We start from the raw sequence: 13036 nt of genomic DNA on the forward strand, positions 1-13036 counted from the left end.
CCCTTAGCCACCAGAGGACCCACGCTTCTATGTCAGGCTGGCCTAGGGGCACCCACTGACACATGCCCACGACCCGGATACTACCCCTTCAGCCGTTTCCTCCAATGATGGCCACTGTACTCAACCCCTTGTGGCTGCTGTGATGCCCTCAAGCGCCCATCCAGCTCTGATTAGGCCACCGCCAGAATGCAGGCCATCGGGGGGCAGGATTTGATGGCCACTCCTTCTTCATTGGGAGGCCAGCCCCATCTGGGCCTCTGTGTTCTTCTGTGCCCAGTGTCTCAGGTCCTCCCACCGTTTGCGACAGTGGGTGCTCCGCCTGCCACAGACCCCCAGGGTCTGCACCTCATTGGCGATGCCACACCATATACCCTTCTTTTAATGGCCGCTGACCTGCAGAGGCAATACAGAGAGGAGAACACCATTAGACAAACAGTCCAGCCTGTAGCAGGAATGGCCCCTTATACCCGTTTCCCTCACTATTGGCACACACATAGCCCAGCACTAAATGTGTACCCAGCCAAGAGGATATCCCTCCCCATTACACAATGCCTTTACACACACCTCCATACATTCATGCCACATGCATCATGAACACTGTGTACTTACCTGTTGGTCTGGAGGCCCATACAGCAGTCCGTATTGAGGTAGGACCTCATCCACCAGTTGCACCAACTCCTCTGAAGTGAAGGCTGGGGCCCTTTCCCCAGTCACACGGGCCAGGTTAGGTTAGAGACACAGGTCACAGCAGCACATGCAGTGTAGGTCCTCTCATATGGAAGGTCAGGAAACAAGGGAGGAATCAGGAAGAAAATGGCAGTCACGTCCAAGGCGGTGCATACCTTTACTGCCGGGGTAGATCACCATTGGCCACTGTACCCCGTAAGGCCCATATTTAACCAATGATAAATTGCACGGCAGTTCCTGACTGCCTCCCACCATGACGCACTAACTCACTTCCATCTGTCCCTCCATATAGGACAGGCGGGCGCCATTTCAGGGGGGCGCAGGCCTATGGAATAATGCTGCGTCACAGGAGAAATAGGCACATACTGGACAAATCACACTGACCCATTACATGTTTAAGGATTGCAGACTACTGTTGTGGCTCCATTGTTCAGTTTGTGACAGCCTCCTCACTCTTTTGTCCCTTAGATTCAAACCACTTGTGGATGAATAGGATATGCCGACATACCCCCATGTACAGACCCCTGGTAGATTTGGCTACACTAGAGGACAGGCACATAATACTCACCTATAGACTGGACAGGGCAACAATCACAGAGCTGTGTGCCCAATTAGAGCCTGGCCTGATATCTGCTATCCGTCATCCCACTTAGATCCCCCCTCTTGTGCAAGTGCTATCAGTTCTCCATTTCCTGGCAACTGGTTCTTTCCAAGTGACAGTGAGCTTGGCAGCAGGAATGTCACAGCCAATGTTCTCAAACATGCTGACAAGAGTGTTGTCTGTCTTGATAAAACACATGTGAAGATACATTGCATTCCCCCAGGTTGAGGATTTGGCCATTGTGAAGGCTGAGTTTTATGCAATGGGACATATCCTCAATATAATTGGGGCGATTGACGGAACACATGTAGCATTTGTCACCCCCGCCAGAGTGAACAACTATTCAGGAATCGTAAGTGTTTCCACTCTATGAATGTGCAGATGGTGTGCTTGGCGGACTAGTATATCTCCCACGTCAATGCTAAGTATCCTGGGTCGGTGCATGATGCCTTTGTCCTCAGGAATAGAAGCATCCCAAATGTGATGGCCCACCTACTGAGGCACTGGGTGTGGCTAATAGGTGAGCCCTGGTTCCCACCCAGTATATGTTGGTGTATGGCTATGGTGTTGTGTATATATATATATATATATATATATACATATATATATATATATATATATGATAGTGTGTGGCTAAATATTGTCCCTCAATATTTGCAGGTGACCTAAACCTATTATGGCTGCTGACTCCTGTGACGAATGCCAGGACAAGGGCTGAAGAACGTTATAATGAGGCACATGGGCAAACCAAAAGGATAATTGAAAGGACCTTTGGCCTCCTGAAGGCCAAGTTTCGTTGCCTCCATCTAACAGGTATATCCCTGTGCTACTCACCCAAGAAGGTCTGCCAGATAGTGGTAGCATGCTGCATGTTGCACAACCTGGCCCTCTGACGCCATGTCCCTTTTCTGCAGGAGGAGGAGACTGGAGATGCCCCTGTGGCAGCAGTGGACCCTGTGGACAGTGAGGAAGAGGAAGCGGAAGCAGAGGATGAGGATTAGGACAACAGAACATCTGTAATCCGTCAGTACTTCCAATGACACACAGGTGAGACAGTGCAACATTACATTTCAATGACTTTGGTTGTATTCTGTGTGGCATTGCCATGCTGGTATTTCCCACTTATATGCCTACTTACTGTTCCCTCTGACTATTCATTTTGCAGATGTTGGTGATTTGACAAATACTCCTGGTGTGACCACAACAGCCAGCTACAGGTCATTAATTCTATGCTCATTCTAAGTGCAGTTCATTTGCAATGGTTGTACTTGTTTCAATCAATCCATATTTGAAATACATGACATACTCAAAATTGAATTTTATCAAAGGGAGTTTACTGAAGTGCTAATAAATAGAGGGGAAATTACAATGGGATGGGATGATGATGGAGGAAAGTCCAGGGTATTGTTACAGTCTGTTCGTAGCACAGGTGCATTGTCCAAGGGGACATAGGAAGGGGAGCAATGGCAGTTCAAGGTGGACAGGGTGACTGAGTGGGACACAAGGGGTACAATCAGGAGAGTCTCATTTCCTGGCAGGGGTTTTGGCAAGTGCCTCTGGCTTCTGTCTGGATGGCAGGGAACGTTGGCGGGGTGGTTCACCTTCTGCAGGGGGAGGGGTGCTGGTGGCCTGTGAGTCCTGTGGCAGGACCCAGCGGAAGTGGAAGGCTGTTTAGATGACTGGCTAGTGGCAATGGAAATTTTGCTTTTACACAAAGTACCAGGGTTCCATCAAAAATAAAGTTGCATGGGCGAGCATACATCATAAAAGTCACAGATGCATCGATTCCTTACTCGGAAATGAGGCTGTGAGTCTTTTATTCTCTGGACAGGTAGGTGGTGCGTTGTTTTTCTCCCTCGCAAGGGAGCGCTGCGCAGATTTCTGGATGGGGCACCTAGAATCAGCGGGTTCATGATGACTTTCATACCCAGCGATGATGCCTGAGAAATCTGAGTGCAAGGTGTTAGAAAACCATGCTGCATGGAGTTTACATCATTATCCACAGCCCCAAGTGGGTGATGCATTATTTCTCCAGCCACAATGCATCAATCTCTCAGCCACGAAAAAGGTAGAGAATCGATTTTCCCCGCAAAGCGGATGGTGCATTTTTTCAGCCGCGTTGCAGTTAGTGCTTCGGAAATGTCCCCGCACAGCATTCTGTGCATTGATTTCAGTCATTATTCTGCCAAGTTCACCTCTTAAGGGCCCAGAGACTGGACAGGGCACCACTTGGCAGCGCAGAAGTCTCAGTAGATAGTCCAGGTGCTGGCAGAGGAAGTCTTTGATGGCCCTGAGACTTCAAAACAGGAGGCAAACTCAGTTCAAGACCTTGGAGATTCTTCTCAAGCAGGAATCGCAGTCCAACCCAGCAAGCACTATCACGGGCAAAGGGGCAGTACTCCTCCTCCAGCTCCTCAGCTCTTCTCCTTGGCAGAGGTTCCTCTTGATTGCAGAAGTAATCTAAAGATTTGGGGTTTTGGGTCCTCTACTTATACCCCTTTCTGTCTTTGAAGTAGACAAACTTCAAAAGAAAGTCTCTGTTGTTCACAAGATCCTGCCCAGCCCAAGCTTGGCCCCAGACACACACCAGGGAGTTGGAGACTGCATTGTGTGAAGGCAGCCACAGCCCATTCAGGTTTAAGTGACCACTCCTCCCTCAACTGTTGCTCAGATGGCCCATCAGGATTTGTAGGCTACATCCCAGCTCCCTTTATCTCACTGTCTAAAGGGGATTCACAAAAAGCCCAACTGTCAGTCTGACCCAGACAGGGAATCCACAAATATGCAGAGTCACAGAATTGTTTAAGCATGAAAATGCCTGCTTTCTTAAAAGTGGCATTTTCAAACTGCCAATTTAAAAAACAACTTTACCAAAAGATATATTTTTAAATTGCATGTTTAGAGAAACAAAACACCAAAATCCATCTGCTCATAAAGGAAACTGCAATTAAAAGTTATTTAAAGGCAGCCACAGGTTAACATATGAGAGAGATAGGCCTTGCAACAGTGAAAAATGAATTTGGCAGTATTTCAGTGGTAGGACATGTTAAACACATAAGTACATGTCCCATCTTTAACATATACTGCACACTGCCCAAGGGGCAACCTAGGGCCTCCCTTAAGGGTGCCTTGCATGCATATAAAGGGAGGGTTTGGGCTGGCAAGTGGGTACACTTGCGTGGTCAAATTGGCAGCGTTAAATTGCACACACATACCCCGCAGTGAAAGATCCGAGCCATGTTTACTGGGCTACGTACGTGGGTGGCACAACCAGTGCTGCAGGCCCACTGGTAGCATTTGATTTTAGAGGCCCTGGACCTTACTACTTACCTACAAGTAAGTGAAATATGCCAATCATGGGAAAGCCAATTACACATACAATTTACTGGTCAGCAGTGTAAAAGTACCAAAAACAGCAAAAATAGAGTCCAGCACACAGTCAAACATGGGAAGCAGAGGCAAAAAAGACAGGGGAGATCACACCAAGGATGCACGGTCTAACAATTACAAAATTACAAACTCTTAAGTAGAAATATTTAATACTGCTAATTTATACTGGAGGAAAAATATTACATAATTATTCATATTTAAAATATAAATATCTATTCTGTATTGTATTCAATCTTTATAAGTCATATTTTAAATTATAGAACACAAATGTGTATTTGTAAGATGCTAAACACATAATAACAATGCTTAATATATTTAAAAACAAAATGCAATACAAAAATAAAACAAAAATATACAATCTATATAATTAAATTAAACATTCATAAAACAAACTAAAAAAAAAATGTCCAGAAAACAATAACATGTAAGAACCTAATTAGATTCCAATATTATTAAAAACATATGAAATCTAATACCAATTAAAAAACACTGCGCTAACTACAAGCCTTAAAATGTTTTGCTAAATGTATATATAATTTGGAGACAGGCAAATTAACTAATCCAACTCCAATACACAAAGTGGGTATAATAGTTGTGTTACATTTATTATATCATTTGGAGATGGGCAAATTAACTAGTCTTAATCCAGTCCATAAAGTGGATATTTTAGGGGAGGTAAACATAACATATAGGGGGAAACAAATATGGGGAGTGGGTCAGTTTCACTCTTCTAACTCTGTCTAACAAAAGCTAGGGATGTCAACATTACTATTCTAACTTAAGTCTATCAAATATTGACAGAAAGTACACTGAGGATCACATTTTCTATTCTAACTCCAGTCTAAGAAACAGCAGGGTAACTTTAAATTTTGTGGGTGCAGATTCATCATTCTGACACTAGTCCAATAAACAATGGGAAAGAGTTTGAATTGAAGGTTGGAGGAGTCAGATTTTCTAGAACAGTCTATCAAACATCAAAAAAAGTACACACATTGGCAGGTCAGATTCTCCATTCTGTTTCATCCTTTCTCATAGCTGCGGTATTTGGGCCCTGGCTTGGCTGCCACCGAGGAATACCTGCCAACACCAGACCTTTTGGAAAAGTAGAAACACAGGGGAGCCCTGGGTTGTGTGGCTTTCAAGGATCTCATAACTCACTCACTATCTCACTGTGTTTTCTTACCTGAAATGCCTTGCAAATGTGAAATATTGGCTAGAATCTCAGTTGTTCCTCACTATTCTTTGCAGTCCATGTTTCAGAGTCTGTGAGGCCTCACAAAAGCTATACCCACATTAAAGTCTATACCATTCAACATTTCCACCTTTCACCTCATAAAAACAATACCTCATTTGTGTGGGTGGGCAACACAAACCATTCAAAACTTTGACTTTGTGAAGTGTGGTGTGAATGATATATTAACATGGATACAGTAAGGGTTCGTTCCTATGAGATGTGCTGGGTCCACACATATGGTGCCAGTATTTTAATCAGGAAACACATGGGAATGGTGAGTGGTAAGACTTTGGCAATTGGTTCAAAGAGCCTGGGTTTTCTGTCACATAAATATTAAGAAAATAGTATTTTTTAGCCTTACTTTGATATTTACAGGGCATTATGGATGAAAACATGCAGTGTGAACAACAAAAGCTAATCCAGCCCGTACGCTCCACAGCCCAAATACTGCAGCCATTCTCTATGGCCAATGAAAGGAGCTTTGGCTTTCTTCCGGCTTTTTTTGACATATGGGCTGTCAGAAAGGGATACAATGTCTATTCTTCCTCTCCCCCGGTGGCAGAACTAATGCTAAGCAGTTGGGGCCTATGCCAAGAAGGTCCAGCTTTCCACGTAGTACCTTTTCTCAACTTTTTTCTATGATAGTCTGACAGGCTTTCATTCCCCCTGGGTAGGCAGATCAGTGTGTTCATATCCATTCTGCCCATCCTGGAGAGAGTCAGAGAGCCCAAGCAGTACATAATGGAAAATACTGAGAAACAGAATGGGGTATGGGGATTGCCTCTCCTGGAACTAGATTGCAGCACATAGCCCAGGGCACAAAACCATCTTTCTGACCCCTTAGGTGCAAGATTGTATGGTTTATCTCCTATCTTCCTTGCATGATGGCAGAATTCCTACTAGGCACCAGAGATTGGTGTAAAAAAAGTAATAGTGTAGGACTTTGGCACATCTTGACATATTGAACTAACCACTGGCACTGCTTAAATAGATTTGGGCTACACCCAAAAGGCTGCTCAAAACAGCTGGGAAGTATAGGTTCTTCAAAAAGGAAATGTTATCATTAAGCACAAGAGCAAGCCTAACAAAGGAACAAGCATTGGTACCTTCCCAAAAAACAAGCATTGGATCCTGAAGAAGCAACATTGGTACTTGCAACATACAAATATTGGAAACAAAAAAATAACATATTTCACAACAGTGCAGGACATCTCAAACACCAACAAGCAGAATAGGTTCTATGCTATTTACCACAGCATGTAGCACCTCTATGATAGCATGGGGCTGTCTATAATATAGCTCACAGCCTGGGTTGGGCAGGTCCTAGAGCATGCACTACAAGTGTGCTGACAATATGCTTGTCCCCTGGGTATGATACAGGGTTGAGGCTTTCCCGCTTGGACCTCTGGCTGTGACAAAGATGGTACTTGTGGGCCCTGGGTGTGATATATGGCCAGCACCTCAACCCTGAGAAGTGGTGTCTGCTTGGTCCGCTGAATATGACACAGGTGATATGCTTGTCCCTTGAGTGAGATACAGGGTTTGAGGCCTCACCACTTGGACTGCTGGGCGTAACACTGATGGTACACATGGGCCCTTGGTGTGATATACGGTGTGATTCAGATGTTACAGAAAAAGATTCAAATCTGGGAGATTAGGTGTAGCTTGTGTTTTCCAAGAAGGGCATATGGTTGTGTAGTTATTCCTTTTCTTTGCATAAACTGTTATAATCTTTGTCCTGTACTGATATTGACAGACTATCAGGTTCACTTAGTGCTGTGTACTATACAGAGCTTTCCCTGGTCACAGGATAGCATGAGCTAGGAACAGGCTAATGTATTTTTGACAAAGTCATCACTTTTTCTGTCAGTTTGTCCTTATTATAGTTGAAAATAGATGTATCTTTGATGTGTTGGTGCTGGCAAATTAGTGCAGTTGTATTTTGTCTTCACCATGCAGACAGAAGCGAACTCCCACTGGTTAGAAATAACCAGGTAGGAAATGTTCAAGATGATGAACAGGACTGAGCTCGGCCTTAATTTGATCTAGGAAAAACTGAGAGGCATCTGCCTCATGGTGATGCAACATTGATATGTGTTGGACTTAATGAGCAGAATGGACCAAGGGGTGTGTGCTAGGATTGGTAAATCCTGCTGCACGTTCATCCCAGGCAATGACATGGACAACGGGACTCTGACTTTTGCCATCGAAGCATTGCACTGTTTACAAAGAGACATGTGTGAGGAGGGAAGTGTACCTCAGGAGGAGTGGTTCACATACTGGTTGTCCAAGCTACCTCAGTGACTGACCGGTCTGTGCACATCATTGTTTCCCATTTTCATATTATTATTGTTATTGTGTGGTTTCCTGCAAGTGGGGGTTTCCTGTAATGCTTTCCTCAAATTGGTTAGAATGCAAGTAACTAGGGAAGTAGTGATATGCAAAACTGAAGAACAACAAGCCCCCAATAATGTGACTGTCATGAAGTATGGGTTAGATAGTGTAGTTGGAAATTCAACTAGAGAAGGAATAATAATATTGAAAAAGTCAATTTTGTTGTGTACAATATTGCAGTCATGAATAAAAACAAAATCGCATCACTATTATCAAATTCAGCCATCATGAATTGAGACCTAGGCCTAAGGTTACAGACTGACAGGTCACAGGTGGGGTGCCACGTGATTGGCAGTCAAATGCGCGAACAGGAATCTCAGATGAATCCCAGAATTTGGTGCACTTAGTGCTGTGTACAATACAGAGCTTTCCCTGGTCACAGGATAGCATGAGCTAGGAACAGGCTAATGTATTTTTGACAAAGTCATCACTTTTTCTGTCGGTTTGGCTTTATTATAGTTAAAAATAGATGTATCTTTGATGTTTTGGTGCTGGTAAATTAGTGCAGTTGTATTTTGTCTTCACCATGTAGACGGAAGCAAACTCCCACTGGTTAGAAATAACCAGGTAGGAAATGTTCAAGATGATGAACAGCACTGAGCTCGGCCTTAATTTGATCTAGGAAAAACTGAGAGGCATCCGCCTCATGGTGATGCAACAACGATATGTGTTGGACTTAATGAGCACAATGGATAAAAGGGTGTGTGCCAGGATTGGTAAATCCTGCTGCAGGTTCACCCCAGGCAATGACATGGACAACGGGACTCTGACTTTTGCGATCCAAGCATTGCACTGTTTACAAAGAGACATGTGTGAGGAGGGAAGTGTACCTCAGCAGGAGTGGTTCACAAACGGGTTATCCTAGCTACCCCAGTGACTGACCGGTCTGTGCACATCATTGTTTCCTGTTTTCATATTATTATTGTTATTGTGTGGTTTCCTGCATGTGAGGGTTTCCTGTAATGCTTTCCTCAAATTGGTTAGAATGCAAGTAACTATGGAAGTAGTAATATGCAAAACTGAAGAACAACAAGCCCCCAATAATGTGACTGTCATGAAGTATGGGTTAGATAGTGTAGTTGAAAATTCAACTAGAGAAGGAATAATAATATTGAAAAAAGTCAATTTTGTTGTGTAAAATGATACAGTCATAAATAAAAACAAAATCGCATCACTATTATCATATTCACCCATCATGAATTAAGACCTAGGCCTAAGGTTACAGACTGACAGGTCACAGGTGGGGTGCCACGTGACTGGCAGTCAAATGCGCGAGCAGGAATCTCAGATGAATCCCAGAATTTGGCGCAGCGACATAACAGTGGGCCAAGGAAATTAGTCCCAATAAAGCACATGTGGCCTGAGCGGTGCACGCATTCCTAAAACACCATAAAGCCAGATGCCACATGAAGTTAGTTCAGAGCACAGCACACACAGTAACACACAGTGATCATGCGCCCCTCAGGCCAGACATCTGAACATGTTGCCCACTGGCCCTCATTGTGTCCATGCAAGTTCGAGGCCCATATGCATTTGTTATCAGGGAGCTTATTTATGACTCAAAGACAGCAGCCCACATTCTTTACCTAAGAAGGAATACTGAAATTGTTTTAGGGTGAAGTTTATAAAACACTGAAAGATTAATTGTACTTTGAGACAGTACTGAGACTCTGTTTTCTGTAACTGTTCCTCCAGCCGTAGTGCTTAATTAAACTAACTGTTTTGCCTAACACCTCTTATGTTTTGTTTTTTCAAGGTAAATTCAGATTCAAGCAACAGTACTCTTGTTTAAGTGCATCCATGCACCAAAATGTCATGCAACAATACATTTCTCACAAAATATAGGCCCTCATTATAAGGTGGGCTTATAGTCATATTGGCTATGTCATAATAGTGGTGGTATGTACTGCCAGCATGTTGGCGGTACTACTGCCACTATTACACTGACAGCCGGGGTCATAATGACAACCACAGGGAGAAATAACAGAGTGGCATTTTGTATAATTAAATGTGATTTCATATAGTTATGTATAGGCAAATTATTAGGTTGCTTTTGCATACCCTACTTCCATCCCCTCTGGGGAGGGCAGATTGTGGGCAAATCTCCAAATCTGACCAATGAGGCAGGAAGAATGCTTGGACTTTAGGCTGGAGCTGCAGCGTAGTTCCAGGATGGGATAGTCTCCGCCTACTTTTTTGCAAACATTTATCCCTGGTCCTAGTGGGATTCTGCCAACTCTGCTGATAGCAGAGTGGTAAAGTGTCCCACACCCTGCCACCCCTGGAAGTGAAGGTGGGGGCAGAAATTCTAAAGGAGCACTAAGGGTGTGGGAATGTGGCCCAGATTTATGATGGGTCAACCCCACCCCATTCTTTCTATTTTAATTATCAATCCCTCTGGTCTAGTGGGCTTTCTGTCCTGCTCAGGGTAGATTGGATTGGGGTAAACCACCTAATCTGCCCTGCACAGATGGTCTGAAAGACTGCTTAGGTCCTTGTGGTCAGAGGAGTTGGCCATGCTTGGTTGTTGCTGTGTGCCTAGTAGGTAAATCCCTACTCAAAGACCATCATTCTGCAGCAGTCCTGAGCAAGGATCAACTAAAGAGAGATTTTCCCCTTTGTATCAGTACCTATGCCATGGGGATTTTCAGAAGGGTGAAATTTGCCTTAGAAAACCAATCTCACTGAAAGCAGAGGGACCCTAAATGACCCTGCTGTTTTCAGTTTTACAAGTAGTGATATCAGGAAACATGGCACCCTCTGCGTCACTGCACGTAAAATAAATCTCGAGATATGAGGGTGGTACTTTTCTTACAGCTCAAATTAAATTATTGAAAAGGAAATCCCACTCTCTCACAGAGAGATTTCCTCCCTTTAATGGGAGGAGATGGCATTCATGTGTCCCACACTATAAAATTAGGGTGGAGGATGTGAACATCTTGTCCTTCCCACTTAAAAGGGAAATGTTATCCATGTCTGACACTGGTATTTATTTGTGTACATGTGTTATTATTTTACACATTTTTTCACATGTTGAGTGGGTAATTTTTAAAATAAAAAAATTAAATGATCATAATAGATTTTAGTAGTCCTCTTTTATGTTTGTTTTTTTGTAGAGAGGTCAAAGAATTTGGTTTAAGGTGAATGTGATTCATTTAATAAACCATGGAAATTGTACTAGTCTAAAACATTTACTCCATTGTTTGTTCGGCTGGAGTTAAAATAGTGAATATGACCTTCACAATGTTTATACTTTCCCCATTTACCGATAGACTAAAGTTAAAATATTAAATAGGCCCGCCTCTCCTTTGCACTTTTACCGGACTTTTTTAGGCTGGTGTTAGAATGAGGCTTGGGTGAAATTTTAATTATGCTGTTGTAATTTGCATAACTCTGGGACGTTTGTGTTACACTTGCTACACAAAGTTTCCCTTAATTATAAATTACTCAATCTTAGTGTATCTTTTAAGCCATTTGTGGGAAAGATTTACCACAAATGGTGCATTTTGCTGTATTTTTCTATAAAAAGTTACAGCACAATCATGGGCTGGTTTTTTTTGTAAAATCCCTACCCTTTGAATGGGGTGAATCATAGATACTCCCTAAACAAGGAGAAAAAAATACTCAGGGGCAACCCTTCCCACTTGCGCAGTATATCCTGTTTACCTTACTGGAAACTATACCAAAGTGCACTTTTCAAAGAAAGATCCAACATGGAAATATCTTTCTGGTGCTTGTGAGTCAGCTGGGGTTATCTTTAGAGAAATGGGCTTCAGCTCCACCAAATTAGTTTTGGGATGAACTGCCCTTTTGTAGTGAAATGCGTGTTTTGACCACTGACTTTATGTTGCACCACTTTGCACCTGAATTAGCTGTCCAGTGTTTTACAGTTACAGACTACATTTTGTATTCAGTCTTAGATTCATTCTGCCTATTGGCTTTAGCATAGCATTAGACATTCCCATGTTAAAGGCTGCCTGTAATTTTCCACATTGAAAACTGTGCATTCTGTCTTGCTTTCATGCTTTTTCTCACCAAGGGCTTTGGTTGATAAGGATGTACTCAGACGGCAGGGAATGGCCTTGTTTTGATTTGACATCTTGGGATTGTGGGCAAACCCCAACGTGTTATTTTCAAAGCATACCTAAACTAGCCAGCATGTTTCAATTGTGAAATGATGGGTTTTTCCAGAAAGCTCCTTTTGATTTTTAAGATATAAAAAGACCCAGTGTGACAGTGAGAGTGTCAGTAGCCTCCATCAGGATTCTAGACATCGGATCCCTGATATCTTTCCTGTGAGGGAAGAGATCTCTTTCTTTTCGCAGTCGAACGGGGTCATTGTCTTGCTGGCATGAGAAAGATGAAGCACCTGACAGGCCTTACGGTGATGCAATTTTAATTCATTATTTGCTTTGCATTATGATATAAATACATATATTTGCTGTGTATTTTGCAGTGGAGAATCATTTTGGCATGTTTTCCTTTCATTGCTGTGACTATTTTTAAACATGTACTTTCAACATGTTAATCTCCTTTTAGGAACCTTGCAGTGAAATAATAAATGTCTTCTTTGAACTAAGAAGTGCATTCCAGAGATTTTTGTCAGCTCTGTCATTAGTGAAAAGCAAAACACCTTTCCCACTGGCCTGGTGCCAAGCTTGTTACAAGGTGTCTATGAAACAAAAGGTTTCTCTTCCCCAGGTCTCCCTTTCTACTTAACTATAAATGAG

This window comes from Pleurodeles waltl, chromosome 2_1 (assembly GCF_031143425.1).
Source record: "Pleurodeles waltl isolate 20211129_DDA chromosome 2_1, aPleWal1.hap1.20221129, whole genome shotgun sequence".
Taxonomy (NCBI): domain Eukaryota; kingdom Metazoa; phylum Chordata; class Amphibia; order Caudata; family Salamandridae; genus Pleurodeles; species Pleurodeles waltl.